At 43.7% G+C, this 14,081-nt stretch overlaps 1 protein-coding gene across 5 annotated transcripts in view; it reads right to left on the bottom strand.

The window, feature by feature from the left end:
- Window positions 1-14,081, bottom strand: part of SYNDIG1 (synapse differentiation inducing 1) — a 189,388-nt gene that overhangs the window by 168,794 nt on the left and 6,513 nt on the right. The window lies entirely within an intron of this gene.

The raw sequence follows: 14,081 nt of genomic DNA, 5'->3' as shown, positions 1-14,081 counted from the left end.
GAATTTGCAAGCTTCACTATTAAAAGTCGAGGTGTTGAACGGTTTTTATTGATTTTATGGGGGGATCTCTCTATTTCCTGGATCTGAATGCCTGTTTCCCTTCCCAGATTAGGAAAGTTTTCAGCTAGGATTTGTTCAAATACATATTCTGGCCCTCTGGCCCTTTTGGCGCCGTCTGGAATCCCAATTAAACGTAGGTTTTTCTTCCTCAGGCTGTCGTTTATTTGCCTTAATCTATCTTCATGGTCTTTTAATTGTTTGTCTCTTTTTTTCCTCAATTTCCCTCTTTGCCATCAACTTGTCTTCTATGTCCCTCACTCGTTCTTCCACCTCGTAACCCTTGTCGTTAGGATTTCTAGTTTGGATTGCATCTCATTCAATTGATTTTAATTTCTGCCTGATTGGATCTAAATTCTGCTGTCATGAAGTCTCTTGAGTCCTTTATGCTTTTTTCTGGAGCCACCAGTAACTGTATAATAGTGCTTCTGAATTGGCTTTCTGACATTGAATGGTAATCCAGATTTTGTAACTCTGTGGGAGAGAAGACTGTTTCTGATTGTTTCTTTGGAGGTGAGGTTTTCCTTCTAGTCATTTTGCTCAGTGCAGTGTGGCCAAAAGCAAGTTGTATTGGGAAAAGGAGAAAAAGAGAGGAGGGAAAGACGGAAAGAAAAGAGAAAAAGAAAGAAAAAGGAAGAAAAAAGAGAAGAAAAAGAGAAAGAAAAAGAAAGGGGAAAAAGGGGGTGGTGGAAGCAAACAAATCAAAAAGAAAAAAACAAATACGGGGGAGTATCTTCTGATTCTGTATACTTTTAGTCCCTTGACTTCCCCTGGAACTTGTCCGTCTAGCTGGTCTTCTGGGGGAGGGGCCTGTTGTGCTGATTTGAAGGTGTTAGCACTTGGGAGAGCTGCTCTGCCCCCTTCCTGGTGCAGGGCTCAGTGGGGGTTGTTTACCCCGTGAGGTCCCAGGAGGAACAACCGCAGTGGTGGGGCCAGCTCTGCAGCCCTGGAGTCAGCTCCCGCAGTAGCTCCAGAGCTCTCCGTCTGCAGGGCCTGGAGGCTCCGGGGCGGGGCCGCTGATCTGCTCAGCTCGGGGCAGGAGCGTCCTTGCTGTCCTGGGCCCTCCCGGCCTCTGCCTGTCCCGGGGGGAGGCCGATCTGGGCTGTGTCCCGGCGCCCTGTGCTCCGGGGCCTGCGCTGTTGGATTCGCTCCCGCCCCGCAGCCCCCTCTGGGGAGTCGCCGCCCGAGCCCCCCCGAGCTGCTCCGGCCCCGCAGCCCCCTCTGCAGAGCCGCCCCTGAGCCCCCCCGTGCCCCCCCCGAGCTGCTCCCTCCCCCGAGCCCCCCGAGCTGCTCCCGCCCCGCAGCCCGCGTAGCCGCCCCCGAGGCCCCCCGAGCTGCTCCCGCCCCGCAGCCCCCTCCGCGGAGCCGCCCCCGACCCCCCGAGCTGCTCCCCCCCCGCAGCCCCCTCCGCGGAGCCGCCCTCGAGCCCCCCGAGCTGCTCCGGGTCCCCCGTGCGCGCTGCAGCCCTTAGGGAGCTCGGCGCACTCTCCCGGGGCGCAGGTGTCTGTTAGTGTCCCCAGGAGCCGGAGGGCATCCCCGCCCTCCTGGGGTCCTGCTCCAACTCCCTGCGAGCCCCTTTCCGTCCAGGAAGGTTGGTGCAGCTCCTGCTTCTCCGGGACGGGGCTCTCCTGTCCTGGGGACACTCGCCCTGTCCTTAGTCTGGCTCCTTGCAGTTGCCCTTCCCTTTGGATGCCTTTTGTTTCTTTATTTCTTTTCCCCGTCTTCCTACCTTGATAGAAGTGTGAACTCTTCTCACTGTAGCATTCCAGCTGGTCTCTCTTTAAATCTCTGGCCGAATTCGTACATTTTCAGGACAATTTGAAGGTTATCTAGGTAATTTGGTGGGGACAGGTGATTTGGGGACCCTACTCTTCTGCCGTCATGCCCCTCCTCCGACTGGCCATATTTTTAAATAAAGGTTAGCATAATCATCATTTGATCTTAACTTGCAAAGAAATGACCATTTGTATAATATTTTATTTTTTATGAAAAATTCACACAATTGCAACTAAACTGACAATTACATGTTTTCCTAGGCAAATTATGGGGTAAGTTAGAGAATCACAGTGTGATAGTGACCCCTCGTATCCTACACCTTCCAGAGCCTCCATGCTGTAAGTGATAATGTCTATCATTACAAACTAAACATAGTGTGAGACAGTCTATGCTTTCTATATTGCCACTATATTAGGAATCATCTTAGTTTAGCTGTATTTAGTTGTTTTCTAATGGTCATAAACCAGATTCCAGATAAATTAATACTTGTTTGCTGTATGGACGTTTAGAGATCTACTTTATAATTCTAATGAGTAGAATACTACTTCCAAGGTAAGTGACAACCTATAGCCCAACTCTCAGAATGCATGTCATCATAAAAAAGAAAAAAAGACAAAATGGAGCCAAGAGGCCAGAAGGGTGCACTCAGGCTCTCACACTCCTAAACTTCAGACCTGAGGAGGAAGGCACCTTGCATTTTCCATCAGTAAGAAGTCTATTTTACTAGACGCAGGAGTGGGGAAGATTTTCTCCTTGCCGGGGAACAGTCCAGCCAATGAGAAACCGCCACAACTCAGCCAATGAGAAATCATCACCACTGTAAAGTCTCATCCTCCTTCAAAGGACTTTGATAAAAGCAGCCCCTCTCAACTTCTTCTTTTTCTCTATAAAGTAATGGTTTCTCTCCTTTGTCTTTCAGACTTGCCTTTAGTTTGGCCTTAGCCTGCAAGTCTCAAATTGCAATCCTTCTGCCATTCTCAAATAAATCTATTTTGCTGGTCAAGTAACTCCCTGTTATTTTTTTTAAGATTTTATTTATTTATTCATGATAGACACAGAGGGAGAGGCAGAGACATAGGCAGAGGGAGAAGCAGGCTTCCAATGTGGGACTCGATCCTGAGACTGCGGGATCATGCGCTGAGCCAAAGGCAGACACACTCAAGGATTAAGCCACCCAGGAGTCCCTAACTTACTGTGTTTTGTCAAGCTTGGCCATTTCTAACCTATATACTCACACAATTGCATAAAGAGGTCTTTGGATTTTGCATGTCAATTAAAAAAAAAAAAGGTTAAAAGGAAAAAAAAAAAAAAAACTAGATCCAAATCAACTTTGCCACTGATTTCTGTGTAAATCTGGAGAAGTTATTACACATACAAGTGCATATAACATCCAATTTTTTTCTTACCTTTCCTTTCTATCTTTTCAGTAAAAATATTGGAGAATGATGGAATAGAACCAAATTTCTAAGACCTGCAATTCACTTATGTAATAACAAACCCATACAGTGGACAATACTGGTGCTATTAAAGCTATGCCCCAGTTTCTGACTGTGGACCGAACAGAGCATAACACTCTAGAATATAATTTTGATTTATTTATTTATGTTTTTTAAAGATTTTATTCATTTATTCATGAAAGACAGAGAGTGGCAGAGACAAGGAAGAGGGAAAAGCAGGCTCCATGCAGGAAGCCTGATGTGGGACTCAATCCCCAGACTCCAGGATCACGCCCTGAGCTAGAGGCAGATGCTCAACCACTGAGCCACCCAGGCATCCCTAAAATATACTTTTGAGATGTAATTTAACACACTAAGAATTTATATTGATATTGGGAAATAAGTAAGGAGCTATGGAAGAACCCACATACTAAAAAGATGGATCATTTGATGTTGAGAAAGGGTTCTACTTTCCATCTATTTGTGATCTAAAGACCTACAATATAGAAAGCACATCCTTTGAGTATTTTACTTTTCAGTATTTGTGTCAGATCATATTTTGCAAAAGTGAACATAACAGTATTTCCCATACCACAATTATTTCACAATATGTCCTTAGTGCTCCTGTCATTGGGAGGTAGGGGCCTTGTCTCCTTTCCTGAATCTAGGCAGGCTTGTGATTCACATGTAATTGATGAATATGGCAGGAATGCCATTACGTGATTCCTGAGGCTATGTCAGAAAAATTTTGTGTGACTTGTGTCTTCTGCTGAAAGACTCACACTGGAGTCCTGAGCAGTCATGAGGAAGTCCAACACCTCAAGCCTTCCATGCTGCAAGGAAGTCCAATGCAGCCCACAAGGAGAGTTCCTGAGGTTTAATAGAGCTTCCCAGTTGATGCCTGGCTGTCCAAGTTTCCTAATCTTCTACCTCTAGAGACCCTCTAACTGCATCCTAACAACATACCAGAGTTGCACGTACCCAGTTGTCTTCTTCTAAATTGCCTACCCTCAGAAACCGTGAGCATTTTCTACTAGTAAGTTTGGGGGCAATCTGCACGCAGCATTAGGAAGTCACAGTTATCTGTGGCTTAATCTGACTCTGCTGTTTTCCATCCAGTATTCTAGACTCCAGTAAACACCACTGGTACAGATCAGGTTCTGAGGCTATACAGAAATACCAAATCTGACTTCTGATCCTTATCTTGAAGTCTCTGCCTAGAAGATCCCTTCTTTCTAATTCTCCTCTGTTCTAACCCTTCCATCTTTTGAGTTTTGGCTGAACCTTGCCAGAGCACCCCTACCTCTTGCTCTGACTGAGGAGTCTTCAAGCCCCACAGTCCCTGTACTCATCTGTATCATCAAGCTTGCATGCATGCATGTACAGTAAGTGAAGTCTTATCCAATCAGACAAGCCCTTGAGGGTACAGTGAAGGTCCCCAGATTTTCTTCTCTTATCTCTGACATCTAACACAAGATACAACACATGGTAGGCACTTGAGATATGTTGAACGAATTAATTCTAAAGAGTCTCCACTGTTGTGGGCTGTATAGCCACGGGAGAGGGCTTGCTAGAGCATGTGTAGAGGAGAGGGTGGGAACTCACTCAAGCTGAGGATGCTGGGCAGGAGCACAGAAAAGATTTTTCCAGAGGAGGGCATGGGGCTGAGAGGAAGTCAATGAAGGGCAAACATTAGCTGAGGTTCTCCTACTATGTACCAGGCTCCTACTGTGTGCCAGTTTCTCCTACTGGGTGCATAGGATATAGGAATACAGAAGGAACAAAATAACATCTCTTCTAAACTTAGTTTGCTCTAGCCCAAATGGTAATAACTCATCAATTAGAGCATTAGAAGTACATATGAGAAGAATAAAAATCTGCATACAAGGTCGGGATTTCTTCTCTAGTCTTTTCCAAACACGCATTTTTCTCCCTCTACATTTAAGTACATGCAGTTTTGAGTCTTGCTTCATCACTGCAACTTGAACATGCACCACTTACTTTGCACAAACACCCTTCACCCCACTTTTGAAGGCCCCTGGTTTCCCACTTCCCCCAAAGCATGTATGAGCATGAATCCAAAAAACTTTATCCAGACTTCTAATTATTTCCATGGGATAGATTTTTAATTTTTTTATTGCAAAAGCAATACATGTTTATTTTTATAAATTTACTTTTTCCCAACTATTTATTTGCTTTTTTCAGAGTTAGATATCATGAGACTCACATTTCTAGTGTCTTTAAACTTTTGGATGCTTGTCCCCCAGTGCTTGCACAGAGAAGAAGGTGGAGGGAGGGTCTAGATCCATGGGCACTCCTTGGGCTGCTGCTATGGCCCTCCCTCCAGGGGCTTCTTCTGCTGTGTCCTTTCTTACGGCTGTTCTTGTCCCTAACATCTTGGCTCTCCTAAATATCTATCTTTTTGAAGGTAGGAAGTTAGTTTATTCTCATGACCAGAGTCCAAAGAGATTTCTACATTCCACTTTTCCTTTCTTTGCAGTTCCCTGTGTAAAATCATACAGAAAATAGTATCTACACAAAATATAAATTCAAACCATACCAATGTGTATAAAGTAAAACAAAACAAAACAAAAAACCACGAAAGTTTCTCCTCCTGCTCTATTCCTCATAGCTATGTCCTATTGATAATTTGGGGAATAGCCTTCCAACATGTTTTGAATGGATTATGAACTATACTCACATATATTAACACATTCACACAATTTTTTAACATATTTCTCTCTAGATTTCCATCTTTAATTAGCTTGTCACAGACATGCGTCCATATAAATACATACCAGGCACAGCCCTGGTCAATGTACCACGTATTGAGTCTATCATACTATTTATCGGAAGGACTTCATTATTTTACATGTTTATTCCCTTCATGACAGGCATTTAGGGTTTTTCGCAATATCTCATTACTTCAAGTCTAGATGCATGTATTTTGCAGTATTTAGAATTGCTGCTTAGTGGATTCATGTGTGGGATCCAGGAGGTAACAGAAGGACCTGGATGAAGGGCTAACTCAACTCTCCCACACAGAGAACTAGAGCTCACATCTTCTTCAGGTGTCCTTACTGACCTGAGCAGCACCATCTTTGACTCTATGAAATTGTTTTGGAAACAAGATGTATCTTCTCAAACTAAATTTCATATTTTCACAAGTGAGGATAAATGCTTTTGCGTATAATTACATGTTAGTCATTTCCATTTCTTCTCAACTTATTCTCCATGGCCTGTGCTCAGTTTTCGATGAGGTTGTTTGGGTTCTTATTGCTTGCTCTACAAGGATGAAACATTTATTACATTTGTCACAAATGTTTATTTCCGGGTTATTTTATGCTTTTTAATTTTGCTCACAGTGTTTGTTGCACAGAATGAATAACATATATTTGGTTAATCTTTATCATTATTCTCATTTAGAAATGCTGCTAAGATATTCAACTGCAGGCTGAATTTATGCTTTTTATTATTTATTTATCAATGCTTTTCTTTTTATATTCATTCAGAAATTTTATGATATGGAGAGATATAATTCAATTTTATACCCAAACAGCCAACTTCCTAAATCTAGCTATTGGCCTATTTGGCTCTTTCTCTGCTTGCCATTCTGCCTTCACCAATACAATAAGCTCTGGAGGTCAGAATCTATTCCAGAGATCTCTATCTTACCTATCATGGCAGACTGAACGTGGTAACAAATTCTTTGACATGTGTCCCTTTAGGAAGTTGAGTCTAATTTTTGTCTCCTTCAATATGGGCTTGAGACTTGTCTCTAACTGACAAAATGGGGTTGGGCTGAATAAGCTTATACACTGTGCATCACTCATGATCACTCTTGGAGTACTGGTCAAGGCACATGCAATCTGTCTACCTTGAGTCCACCAGCTGTGAGGAAGCCCCATGGAGACGCCAAGTGTAGGCACTCGAGGTGAGGTGACGGTCCTAGCTGGGTCCAGCCTTCTAGTGAACCCAGCCCAGGAAGGTAAGGTATGGAGCAAAGAAGCCCCCAGTGACTCCTGCCCCAGCCATTGGAGTCTTCAGAGCCGAAACCCCAAACATTATGGAGCACAGGCAAGGCATCTCTGCTGTGCCTTCTCTGAATTTCTAACCCACATATCTATGAGCACTAAGTCTGGGGGTAGTTTATTATGAACAGTAGATAACTAGAACAATCTGTCAATTATTTGCTAGTAATTAGAACCTTAGAGCTCTAATGAATGTGAGATTGTCTTTATTGTGATAAAAAGACACAACAAAATTTACCATCTTAACCATTTTCATGTACAAAGGTCAGTAGTGTTAAGCTATATTCACATTGTGAATTAGATCTCTGCTATGTTGAATCAAAGTGGTGAGAATGGGCATCCCTGTCTTATTCTTGGGAGGAAGAATCTTAGAGGAAAAGCTTTCAGCTTTTCACTGTTGAGTGTGATGTTAGCTGTGGGCTCATCATATATGGTTTTTCTTATGTTGAAATATATTCTCCTTATACTCACTTTGTTGAGTTTTTATCATAAATTGACATTGAGGGGTGCCTGGTTGGCTCAGTTGTTTAAGTGTTGCCTTTGGCTCAGGTCATGATCCTGGGATCCTGGGACTGAGCCCCACATTGGGCTCCCCACTCAGCAGAGAGTCTCCTTCTCCCTCTGACCCACTCACCCCACCTTTCTGTTGTGCTCTGCTCTCTCTCTTTAATAAATAAACAAAATATTTTAAATAAATAAATAAATGTTGAATTTTGCCACATACATCTGTATTTTTCTGCTTCTTTTGAGATGATCTCTATTTTTTTTACAATTTTTCTCTATTTTGTTAATGTGATGCATCACATTGATTTGCAGATACTGAACCATCCTTGCATCCAGGGACAAATCCCACCTAATCATGGTGTGGGATCCTTTTAATGTATTGTTGATTCTGGTTTGCTAATATTCTGTTAAGGATTTTTACCTATAAGTTCATCAAGGATTTTGTGATTTTCTTTTCCTGTGGCATCCTTGTATAGTTCTGGCATCATTGTAGTGCTTGCATTATGCAATGAGTTTGGAAGTGTTCCCTCCTCCTCCTCCTCCTCCCCCTCCTCCTCCTCTTCTTCTTCTACTTTTTTGGAAGAGTTTGGGAAGGACTGACATTAATTCTTCCTTAAATCTGGTAGAATTATCAGTGAAGTCATCTGGTCTTGGACTTCTGCTTGCTGGGAAATTCTAGAATTTTTTCATTTTGCAAATCTGAAATTCCATACCCATTAAACAATTCCTCCTTTTCCTTATCTCCCATCTCCTAGTAACCACTGATCTATATTTTGTATCTATGTATTTAACTTCTCTGAGAACCTCATATAAGTAGAATCATACAGTACTCTTCTTATAACTGGCTTATTTCACTTAATAAAATTATTCAAGGTTCATTCATGTTGTAGTATGGGCCAGAATTTTCTTCCTTCTTAAGGCTGAATAATATTCCATTGTATGTCTATACCACATCCTTTTAAATCAATTCATCCATCAATGGACACTTGGGCTGCATCCTTGGGTTCTACCTTTTGGTTCTCTGCTATTAACATGAGTGTGCAAGTATCTCTTCAAGATTCCACTTCCAATTCTTTTGGATATATACTCAGAAATGGGATTGCTGAATCATATAGTAATTCTGTTTATTTTTTTTGAGGAACCTCCATGCTATTTTCAGTAACAATTGCACCTTTTTAAAGTCCCACCAACAGTGCACAAGAGTTTCAATTTCTTCACATGCTGGCCACCATTTACTTTTTAAAATTTTATTTTATAGTAGCCATCCTAATGGGTGTAGTTTTGATGCTTAGTTTCATTATCTGGGAGGACAAGTCCTCCTTCATTCTTCTTCATTAAAAAAAATGGTATCACAGATTATTCTTTCATGAAGTTTTGAATAATTGTGTCAAGTTCAAAAGGCAATTATAACATATGGATTCTGACTTAAATGGTATTAAACTTATAAATTAACTTGGTGAAATAATGTCACCTTATTACTATTGAGTGTTCTTATCCAACAGCATGGTATTTTTTTCTATTTATTCAAGTTCTCTTTTTCCTTGAGTAAAATTCTATATATTGTACAGCTCCTATATATTTCTTGCCAAAATTATTTCTAGATATCTCTTACTTTGATTGTTTTGCTAATGCCACACCAGAACGAGGTGAGCCCAGGTAACAGGGAAGGCCCAGGGGCAGGGACACTGAACTTCAAAGGAAGGGGTCCAATAATGGCCAAGCTGAGCCTTGAAGGAGATTAGCAGGAGGTGCCAACCAATATAGAGAGGGGCATGAAAGCATGTAGTGTGCACGTGCCTGTGTGTGTGTGTGTGTGTGTGTGTGTGTGTGTGTGTGTGTGTTGGGGGCAGGAATGGCCCAGTGTTCTGGGAACCCAGAGAGGTGAATCTGGAATGAATCTGGAAGGTGGACAGGACTGTCATTGACAGCCTGCTATCTTCTCCAGGCAGCCTATCCTATTTTACTGGAGAGGAAAAGCCAATGAAAGGCTTTGAGATGAGGACCACTGAGGCAGAGGTGTGCTTTAGAAATCTGTCTTCAATAGTCCTAGAGGATGGAAGTGAGAAGCACATGGAAGCAGACTTTGCAGGAAGCTGCTGAGAGAACACGGAAGGAAGTGAGTGTCTAGACAGGGCTAATGGTGAAAGAGATGCAAGGGAGAGGTAAAAAAAAATACCGAGAAGAAAAGAAATCTGCTGACAAGGAAAAGGTAGGAGCCTAAGAAGCAAACAGTTTTGTGGCATGGCTCTCTGGGTCACCATGTGTCATCACCAGGAACAGCAAGGCCAGGGAACTAGAGGGCCTGGAAGAGACCAACAGGGTGTTCCCTGAGGCTGATACTTACAATGGAGATGCTAACAGGCACAGGATAGACAAAGCTGAGCCTTGGGAAGTCTTAGGGATAGAGCAAGAAATCTGGGAGCCAACTGCATATATAAATCACAGTTTGGTTAGTTCAGATATGGGGAGTATGAAAAACAGTGGGCTCCTGCTAAGGTTCAGTCCATTCTCAGTCAGAAAAGGCCTCGTAAGTGAAATCAAGGAGAATCAAGGAGGGGAAGAAAGAGTCAGAGAAGAGAGAAGTGCATGGTCAGGACTGTGCTCCCAAGACATCCTCCTGGCTAAGTCACAGCACAGTGGAGACAGAGTCCATTTGATTTGTGCCCCAAGAAACAATGAAGTTCACCTGCATTTCACTCTCTAAGAAAAGCACCAAGTTACGTCTTAAGAGAGACAGAATCCAACTCTCTGGAATATATTTTTGAAATATATAAAGTTCTGAATACAAATTCCAGGAAGACCAGCATTTCTGGGCAGCATTGAAGGAGACAAGACATTTGCATCTTCTGGGAAAAGCGTCATGCTGAGAGCAACAAAAGAGCAAAGTGCCCACAAGGTCTCTCTGGGTCACCTGCTGTCCTATTTAGTTTATTTTGATGCTCTCTATAAATGTCTGGGGCCTATGGCATTTAGTGGAAACAGATTTTCTCCTCTGATCACTCTATGTTCTGCAGGAGATTTCTGTTCTGGACTTTTCTAGGCACACAACTCCCTGGCCTGGCCTAAGCCTGTTTTCCCTTCCCCTACACCATGGGTCACAGATTGCTGACTTGCTGTAGGCACTATCCTCCAAGGAAACCACCAAAACGCACAGATGGAGAAATGACCTAATTACATTTTGTACTCCTTGGGGTTTGTTCCAAAGTGGAAGTGTCTGCATCTGTTTGTCTGTCCCACTATTGCACAGAATGTATTATTGTCCTAAGCATTATGCTAGGTACTAGCAATGCCAGGAAAACTGAGTGTCGTGTGTAGCAAAGCAAGAACTTTAGACACAACCACAGAAACAAACAAACCCTATGCATGTGCAGAGGCCCTGCAACTAGCAGTAAAAGATCACAGAGCAGGTTGTGTATCTCCTTTAGGTCTCAGCCCACCAAATATATAACGGGGGCATCGCAAGAGGTTGCTAAGGAAATGAAATGGAACAATACACACATTTCAAATCTTCACCCCTCCTCTCCCTTGTTCTTCCTTTCCCCTGCTTTCCTGGGAGAGAGATATGGATAATATAGTAAGATATAAGCAGTAGAAGGCATCCATTGGTTATACTAGTAACATTCATGACAAGCTACAAAAAAAGCTCTACAAGCTTTATTCTGGCCTCCAGACTTGAGCTCACTCTGCTTCTCCAAATTCGTTCACTCCCCTTCACTTCATCCAGAAACCAGAACTGTGAGGCTGCCCCCTCAATGCAGCCAACCTGGCTTTGCTGTGAGGTGCCAGTGGGTACAATTCCTCACCTCAGAGAGAGTGAAAAGTGAAGGTCTACCATACGTGGAGTGGTGTCCATGTCCAGCCCTGAGAGCCAAATCCTGAGGTCAGGAAGGCTAGAAGACTCATTGGTGTCATAGGTCCAGTCGGGCCAGTGGCTGGCGTCTGAAATATCTGCAGTCCTGCAGAAGTGAGGTCATCCCTCAGCCTGGGTATGGGCCTGGGCTTGGCTCTCCATGGACCCCTGTATCACTCACCCCTTACTGCCCAGCCCCCAGCCCCAATTTCCACTAAAGTGCTAATGCCTCCAGAGCCCATGGCTACCTCTAACCCACTTCTCTGGTACTCACATTCACTGTAGCCAAGGGAAAGTGGGGCACCATGTGCCCCATCAAGATTCACTGTTCCCTGCTCTCCCAGCTGGTCAGGTCTCTGCCACCTGCCACATCCACAGTCTGGAAATTCATGGTCATCAGTGAGCACTTCTGCTCCTAAAGTAGGCTGATCTCACCTTGACACTGCCACTCCTCAGTCCTTGCATGCAGAGAGCACACAAGCATTCAAGGCCTCTGGGCCCTTGCTTAGAAGATGGAGAGACCCTTTCTTGGTCTAACGATGTTCCAGAGAGGTCACACAACTTTTTCTCTGGAGTGCACAGGACAAGCCCAGGAGCATGAAGCCTGAGTTTGGGGTGGCTTGTCAGGAGTCGAAGCTGAGCTCCCAATCTGCAGAAGCACAGAAACTCAAGGCTGTGGGGCCTGGGGCAAGAGTCAGGAACTGTGCTGTGGGAAGGCCTTCAGATGCCATCAGAAGAATCTACTGGGTCACCTGGATGCCTAAGGGCCTGGGGTCCCTCCCACCAGGCTGTTTCTCCAGCCCTAGAAATAAGCCTAAAATCAGACATATCTTGCAATTCTAGGTTGGACTGGCAATTTCTGAGGGTCATCAGAAACTGTAGGTACCAAGGTACATTGGAATAGGTAGAGCACAAGATATGGGGAGGCAAGACAGTTCTAGACGGGTTACAGATTGGCTAACTCATCCCTTATCAAGGGGTCACCGGGAAACCCTTTGCTCGTACCATCTGTGAGTTTGGTAACTATAGTCCTGGGTGCACAGAGCAGCTGGAGACAGGCAGTGCTGAACTATGAGTGGAACAGAATGGCAGTGGACCATTGATGGGAGGTAGTCTTTTCCTGCAGAGGAGCTCCCAACCGAAGGAATGCAAAAAACTGTATAGAAAGGGAGGAGGGAGGCACCAGCCAGGTGTGGCATTCCAAAGCATGAACTTTCCAAAATAGAATGCTGGTGTTATGAAGTTCTTGAACACAGGGAAATACCTCTGCTCTGGCAAAGAAACAGGGTGTTTGAGGCTGGACCATGGTCAAACTCCAATGGAAAGAGGGTGCCCCCATGCTGGTCACACTTTGCGCTAGAGCCACTTACTGAGCTGACATGTGCTGTAAGGCCCTGTCGGCCTGCAGTAATTACCACAGAGTAATTACTGGATCTGGAATGGAAGTACATGCTTGGGACTCAGAAACCTGAAGTATGTTTTTTTTCCTGGAAGGGTACTTGGCAAATCAGCTATTCAAGGTCTCCTATCAAGAAAGGAAACTGCATTATTCTGCACATTTTGAGTCAACAAATATACTTTTCCTTTTGCTTTAGAATAGACTATGATGTTCCAAAAACATTCAACGTTCCTATTCATAACTAATATAGCTACACCAAGAAATATTCAGATTAACCATCGCGCCAATGAACATCATGCAAGAGGATCCCAACAAGAAAGGTCAAAGGGAATGACAGGAGGATGAAGACTGTCAAATCAGCAGCTCCCCTTATTCTGAATCACTGAGTGGAACACGGTTGCATGGCCTTTGCCCCTCCCAGAGGCAGTAGGAAGAGAATTTCAAGAGCCTTGATGATCTCATTCAATAAAGAACAACAATGTGGTTGCCCGATGTATAAAGGGGGGATACTTATGTTCATGGCTTTAAAAAATTATCAATATAAAAATAAAAGGCAGAGAATGAACTTAGAAATAGCAACACAGATGATTCCCCTTTACTTACAATCGGGTTTCAACCAGAAGTCCACGTTTGGGAGGGAGTTTAGTGCACTGTACTACACTGGAGTGCTGATAATAAATGTGCTGTGTCTCTGGGTTTAGTGTAGAAAGAAAAGCTATGAAATAGTATGCATATTAATTAATCTACTCATAGCTCTTTGTGGAGGAACTGCTTGTACCAAAGGACACTATGGGAAAGGAAAGGGATTGGGGGAGAAACGTGAAAATAAGTTGCATGCAGGCAAGAGACACTGGGACACATTTCAGAACTGAGCTGGGAGTGCTGGGCCCAGCCAGTGCAGGGCTCCGTCCACCATCTGTGTGCACACAGGGGCTACAGGAGATCTGGAGCAGCTGAGTGGCTCTTAAAACACATCTAAGGATGTCTGAGTTACCTGCACAGGCCAGGCCCTATGCACACTCTCAACT

The sequence above is a fragment of the Canis lupus genome, chromosome 23 (assembly GCF_011100685.1).
Source record: "Canis lupus familiaris isolate Mischka breed German Shepherd chromosome 23, alternate assembly UU_Cfam_GSD_1.0, whole genome shotgun sequence".
In the NCBI taxonomy this organism is placed as follows: Eukaryota; Metazoa; Chordata; class Mammalia; order Carnivora; family Canidae; genus Canis; species Canis lupus.
Note: the sequence above shows the minus strand (reverse complement) of the source record. Positions and strands in the feature narration are given on the sequence as shown.